This window comes from Octopus bimaculoides, chromosome 2, assembly GCF_001194135.2.
Source record: "Octopus bimaculoides isolate UCB-OBI-ISO-001 chromosome 2, ASM119413v2, whole genome shotgun sequence".
NCBI lineage: Eukaryota > Metazoa > Mollusca > Cephalopoda > Octopoda > Octopodidae > Octopus > Octopus bimaculoides.
The window spans coordinates 129507161-129514696 of NC_068982.1; the positions used below are offsets into that span (position 1 = coordinate 129507161).

Consider the following 7536-nt stretch of genomic DNA (forward strand, 5'->3'; position numbering starts at 1 on the left):
ATGTATATATATATAGATGTACATGTAATATGTACACATATATACATATATACATGCATACAGATATCTATACATATATACACTCATCACACACACATACACATGCACACAAACACACACATTAGTCATTTGTTTTCTTATCCAAAACTACGTCAAAAGTACTGAATGGATCTTTATGAAATTTGGAAATTATATTCTTTGCATAACGGCCATAACTCCCATGAAAATTCATATATTTTTGATGTTGATGAAATTTTAACCCGAACATAACAGATGAGCATTATTTAGAAAATGATGTCACACGTTATCGAGGCTACCATTCTTTCTGGATGTGCAAAAGGGGATGACGTCTTTATTCCAAGAATTCCTCTTACTCCATTAGGAGTAAATTTAAACCAATTTATAACAGAGTTTAAATCACCGTAATAATGTTACAGTTTTCTATGATCATATACTAAGTGTTCATGAGATCTTATAAGTATGCTTATGTCAGGTTGCATCAATTGAAGTTGTTTCCTGTTTTACTAGCACTTTTGAAGTTACACGCAAGTAAAATGTAAAACCAAAATGAAACTGGCAAAATTACTAAATATATTTAGTTTCTGTTTATTTGCTACTATGTACCTTATTTCATGTACATACTTGGCCACAAGAACCTATACTTTTAAAAATTTTACACATTTCTATAACCAAGGAAAAACACAAAGGTGTTTCATTCAGTTCATGACTGTGTGGTTAAGAAGTTTGCTTCCTAATGACATAGTTTCAGGTTCAGTCTCACTGCCTAGCATCATGGGTATCTACTGGCGGTGTTGTCACTTCTCTCAACAAATTCCCAGCTTGCTGTGCCCATTCAAAGACATGTGAAACAAGAAATCCCTTATTTGATAAACAGGTAAGGATTAGCACCAGGAAAGGCATCCTGCTGTAAAACAATAGCCTCATAACGAAGCTTTAGTATGAAGCCATGTTTAGGTATGAGCAGAATTTAGGCTAGTTGAAATATGTTGACTGAATTAGATATAAAGCTATGATTTTAAGTTTAAAGAAGTAAGTACTAAGGGTGATTTGTTTCAATAAACCCTTCAAAATAGTGCCCCTGCGTAGCTACTGTCCAATGACTGAAACAAAGATTAAAGATACAATTTATATGAAAAATATTTTCTTTTGTTAAATAATACAAGTTGCATATATCTTAATATATTGGCTGTCTGCTTATACCTGGCATGCCTTTGTTTTTCTTGTAGCACATTATTGGAACAAGTAAAATTTTAACAAGTATGTGTTCTTGTAGAAGCATATATACATAAACTATGTATTTAGCAGTGCATAAACAGAAACTAAATACTTTTTTGTTTTACATTTTACTTCTCAATTGTTTCAATGTGTAAGTAAAGTAGGAAACCACTTCAGTCAATGTCCAACTAAATACAACAAAATTTGTTCATAATTGTTGATGTGAAGTAATCAGAAAATAAAATTGACATTGGAAACAATAAAACAGTGAGTTTGTGTTTTCATCTAGACAGGAATTCATGCTATAAATAAGTACTATTTACAGACACTATCAACATGATTTATGTCTTACATAATTACATATGAATCACTGAATGTGTTTCTGTAAAATACTTTTTCATTTTGTAAATTTTGAATGTTGTGTTTCAATTCTTTAAGATCCTTATTAAAATAAAATTAATTAAAATTGAAAAAGTTTTCCAGACCATAAATGTCTATGTTCAAAATGTAAGATTAAAAAAAGATCTGCATAATAAAGAAAAAAAAATTTCATGACCATGTGTACATCACTATACTGAATAGTAAAATTAAGTATACGCTTAAGATATCATTACTATCACAATCTTATTAATTGTGATGTATACTTCATTGTAGATGCACTTTTCCAACATAATTCAGTGAAGTTTATCACTTTCAAATTTTCTTTTTGTTTTGTTTAGCACGTGTGAACTTTCTCATTGTATTTTTCAGACAGCAATTATAAATCTGACTAGACTTTATTTTCTATACATCATAGTTCTAAAGAAAAGTCAGTGAGGGATATTTTCACTAGAGTTCATTGCTGGTAATTTGTGGGGATTTATACTCAAGTGTAAATTATACATGAATAAATACAATATATTTTATTGTTTTATATAGTCTTTTGTGGCAGCAGATTTCTCTATGAAGTATCTTGAAATTTTAGGAACTCTTATTTATTAGGTGATACTTTAGATATCAGATTGTTGTATGTTAAAAATTAACTTTCTGTAAAACGTGATGTATACACAGCTGTAAAAGCTCAAGAGAAGAAGGATGGGAAAATATTAGATTTATAAGCCCTAAGATTCACTCCATAATTGCCCATGGGTATATGGCATAGTGGTTAAGAGCGCAGGCTACTAACCCCAAGATTCCAAGTTCGATTCCAGGTCAGTGACCTGAATAATAATAATAATAATAATAACAACAACAACATCAAAAAATACCTTAGGAATGAGAACCCAGGTTCAAAATTTCCCCAAGACACTTGATGAAGGCTGGAGGGTATATCAGCCGAAGCGTTTTGTTAACAACAAATAAGATGAGGACAAATATCCGTCAAATGTAAATAATATAAATAATTGCCTGATAGTGTAATAAAATCATAAATAATATATAAAAGTAATTAACTAAGTGATACATTTTTTAATCTGATAATTTGTTTGTAATAATATTTAATGATACACAGTTCTATTTAAAATCGAAAGCAAGCATGCTAATTTAAGTTTTTTTTTATTTATTTTTTTTTATAACTATTAAAAATTCTCATGATTTTTAAAACTTTGGTCTTTGGTGGTGAAACATTTACTGTAGCAGACTTGTGAGGTTTGATAGAAATAAAAGTTAGCATGATTCATTTGATGTGTTATGTTAACCTCTATAAAAAGTAAAGGAGAAGTGAAAGAGAGAGTTACTGTGATAGATGCAGGAGTGGCAGCTGTAATACTGTGGACATGTGATATAAATCTAAGAACTGTGTAAAAAAGTACCACTCACTGTTTGTATAGCATACCTCTGGAGGTGGAAGAGGTGGTGAGGTCAGACCTTGGGACAATATGTCTTACAGATAAAATGAAAGAAAACCAAATGGTAATATCATCATCATTTAACGTCTGTTTTCTTCCATGCTGGCATGAGTTGGATGGTTTGATTGAAAACTGGTAAGCTGGGGAGCTGCACCAGATTCCAGTGTGATTTGGTATGGTTTCTATGGCTGGATGCCCTTCATAATTCCAACCGCTCCAAGAGTGTAGTGGGTGCTTTCTACGTGCCACTGGTATGGGTGCCAGTTACACAACACTGGCATCAGCCACGACTATAATCTCACTTGGTTTGACAGGTCTTCTCAAGCACAATATATTGCCAAAGGTCTCCATCACTTGTCACTACCTCCATGAGGCCCAACATTCAAACGGTGCTTTTTATGTGCCACCAGTATAGGTGCCAGTTATGTGACACTGGCATCAGTCACAACTATGATTTCCCTTGGCTTGATGGGTCTTCTCAAGCGTGGCATATCGCCAAAGGTCTTGGTCATTTGTCATTGCCTCTGTGAGGCCCAACATGCAAAGGTCATGCTTCACCACCTTGTCCCATGTCTTCCTGGGATGAAGGCATGGGACAAGGTAGTGAAGCATGATCTTTGAGTGTTGGGCCTTATGGGGGACAATGACAATGACGGAAACCTTTGGCAATATGCTGTGCTTGAAAAGACCCATCAAGCCAAGTGAAATGGTTGTCATGACTGATGCCTGTGTCGTTAATATGCATAGTAATGTGTGTTTAAAATAACTTGAAACTTCAGTTTAAGACTCATTTGCAGAATTACACAAAAAATTAGATTTGGATATTTAAAGAGAGAATTAATTTGTAAGACTCTGCTTGTAAATTTGACTTATACACACATTAAGACTATCAGATTCTCTAATACGATAGTGTATTGAACACATTTCTATTTTTCTATCAGAAAACCCCCCCCTCACACACACACACACACACACATGTATGTATTTATGTTTATCATCCTCATCATTATAGTTACCGTTTAAATATCTGTCTTCCATCTTAGACTTGTCAATGTCTGAGTCGGTCTTTACTCAGTTACTGTCTTCTTATACCGATTTAAGGTTGGGCATCTTAGTCATGTGTCTTCTGCTATAGCCCTGGGTTGACCAAAGCTTGAGTAGTGTGTACTGGATGCTTTTTTCATGGTACCAGCTCCAGTACAGTCACTAAATAACTTGCAAGACAACCTCTTGACAGAATGGAGTTACAATATTGAGGGAGGTGGATTTGTGCTAAGTGTTGAGAGGCTAAAATATAATAGAAGGAAAGGAACAGGTGCCTTGCAGTGTAGATGTATGGCTACTCCAACAAGAAAAGGAGAAAGGATGTTGGAGATGAGATGTTAGTGCATAGCCCCAAGGTACAAGAAGATGGATAAAGGGTGAATAGGGACAGAGAATTGAGGATGACTAAGAAGGTAATGTTTGCAAAAAGGTGAAAGGAGAGTAATGGATAAAAATGGCAATAAAGGTGAATGGTGAACATAAATGGAGATGTGATCAGTGGTGAATCTCAGTTTGGAGAAAATAGCAGAAAGTAAGAGTGGGTCAGGGAAGAGGAGGTGGTAAGTCATAAAAAGTGGTGGTAATGGAGAGCAACCATAAAATAAAACTGTAGATAGATGAGAAATAGTGTGATGATGAGGAGTGTGAAGGAGAGAGAAGTACAGACAGAGGCCTAAGGCATGAAGGGGTGGATATGGTGAGTGACAAGAAAAGGTTGGGGTGGGTATCAGTGGAAGCTAGGAGAAGGTATTCAGGTAAGAAGGAGTGTTGAGTGGAAAATTAAGTGGTATGGGATGATGAGAGTGCAGGGAGACAAGAAATCTGGTTCCAAGGAGAAGGATAACTGGTAGCAAAAACGTGAGGGATAGAATATGTGAAGTTCTGCTCCCATATACTTATGGCAGCTGAGGGAATAGTGGTGTAGTTTGAAGAGCTAAGGAGTGATGGGTATTACAAAAACGGGTTATAGAAAAGGCTTGACGGGGTCAGATAGGTGCAGTGACATAGACATTAAAAATATGCTTTTAGGACCTCATTTTTGCTGATATGATTAGGTCTTCTTGAGCATGGTAAATTACCAATCATCTAAGTCCTTTGTCACCTTGAGGTCAGTCTTCTCTATTTCATCCCACATTTTTCGAGGTCTGTTTCATAAATGCCATCCATATTTAGTGATATGCGCGTTTTTATACAACTGTCTGTACACACCACATGACCACCACCAATGGTGTAATCTTCTCTCCTGCTCACTACATCTGATGCCTCTTATGCCCAATTTTCTCTCAGTATATTTTCACTTTGTTGTAAGTGCACATAGACATTGCACATCCAGTGGAGTATGCTAGCCTCATTTCTTTCTAGTCTTTATATGTCCTCTGCATATGCAGCCCAAGTTTCACTACCATGTAATACTGCAGTTCATACACAAACGTTGATGTTAAAACATTAATGATGCATGGGAGTGGCTGTGTGATGAGTAGCCTGCTTACCAACCACATGGTTCTGGGTCCAGTTCTACTGCGTGGCGCCTGGGGGCAAGTATCTTCTACTATAGCCTTGGGCCGACCAAAGCCTTGTGAGTGGATTTGGTAGACGGCAACTGAAAGAGGCTTGTTGTGTATATATATATATATATATATGTGTGTGTGTGTGTGTGTGTGTGTGTGTGTGTGTTTCTGTGTTTGTCCCACCAACATAGATTGACAACTGATGTTGGTGTTTACATCTCTGTAACTTAGCAGTTTGTCAGAAGAGACCGATAGGATAAGTACTAGTCTTACAAAGAATAAGTCCTGGAGTTCATTTGTTCGACTAAAGGTGGTGCCCCAGCATGGCCACAGTTGAATGACTGAAATAAATAAAAGAATACATACATCAATGCATGGAGCTGGGTGGTGAGATAAATGCATACTTGTCAAATGATGTGTGTTAAATGAATGAAGAAGTAAATATTCAATACATGCTATAGAGTTTATAGTTTATTTAAACTGAATATTTTATCTTACAACTTAAGTTTCATGCTGCTGCAATCTTCAGGCAAGAGCTGTTACAATTTTGGTGGCTGTTGGTTACTTGGAAAATTTATCTGTTAATCTCATTAGAGTTTTTCTGTTTTTTTTGGTCAAGTTTGTTTGTTTCTTTCAAAGATATTTCACTTTTAAGGATAAGTTTGGGGAGTGTTTCATATTGTGTATCATGGATGCTGTTATCAGAATTTGCGTTTGAACTTTCTTTTTTTGTGTTTTGGTTGATGGCTTTGTTAATGTGTGTTTGAATTTTGTTTTGGTCACAGAAGATTTAACAACTTTGTGTGTGTATTTTATTGTATCTGATGTATGAATAGATTTGTGATTTTGTTAATATAGTTCATATATATTTATGTACATTTTGTACTTCTGTATGTATCTTGTTTTTTGTTTTGTTTTTTTCTTGTTGTGAAGGTTTGTTTTTATTTGTGTCCTTACGAATAATGCATTTATGTTAAATTTGGTTTGGCAGTTTGTGGTTTGAGTTTTGTGGATATCAAATCTTCTTTCTATGGGGTTGGTAGCTGCTTTATCCTACTTGGAATTATATACATGATGTATGTGCCTTTTTATATGTATCAGTGTACATATATATATACATACACACATATGTTTACATACATACACACATACATATGTGCACACACACATACACACACACACACACACACACAAATATTTGTAAAATCCATATATAATTATATTATTATTGTGATCACATTCCGGTATTTTCTCATAAAATTTCAGCTTTTGTTCTCTTCAGTTTTAAAGTACTTTGTAATAAATGTTTTATTATTATTTCCATCTGTGTGTTATTTGTTGAACCAAAATATCTCTTAAGTTTATATTACCACCTTGAGACAACTAATTCTTTGCTGCAAGTTCTGTTGGTCTTTTATACACACACATACATATTTACATGTATGCATATATGTACACACTCACACATGAATATACACATTCAGTCTCTATCTCTCTCTCTCTCTCTCTCTCCTTCTCACACTCACACACACACACTCTAGTTTGCTAACCCACTTCTTTAATAGCTTTTCACACTTTTCAATAGCAACTAATCCAACTAATCAAGTTTCAACTTCAAATGACATTTTATGGTTTTTGAACTTACAATCACAAATTACTTTCATTCTTTTTTTTCTTTTTTCCTTTCTCTCCTCTATTTTTAAAATCTTAAAAATTAGTTCACTATCAATTACGTGGATGCAAAATATACAATTACTGATATCTTCTTTTATCCATTGCGTTTGAGCAGAGTTTGGGATAAACATTTAGAGACATTTTATGCAACCCACTAATGACTCTGCCAATTTGCTACCCTGATGGTGATGATGATCTCTCCCTCTCTCTCTCTCCCTCTCTCTCTCTCCCTCTCTCTCTCTCCCTCT

At 34.7% G+C, this 7536-nt stretch overlaps 1 protein-coding gene across 5 annotated transcripts in view; it reads left to right on the top strand.

The window, feature by feature from the left end:
* The window catches only part of LOC106875939 (GTPase-activating protein and VPS9 domain-containing protein 1), an 86987-nt gene that overhangs the window by 38144 nt on the left and 41307 nt on the right, over positions 1-7536 (top strand). The gene's annotated exons all lie outside the window — the stretch shown is intronic.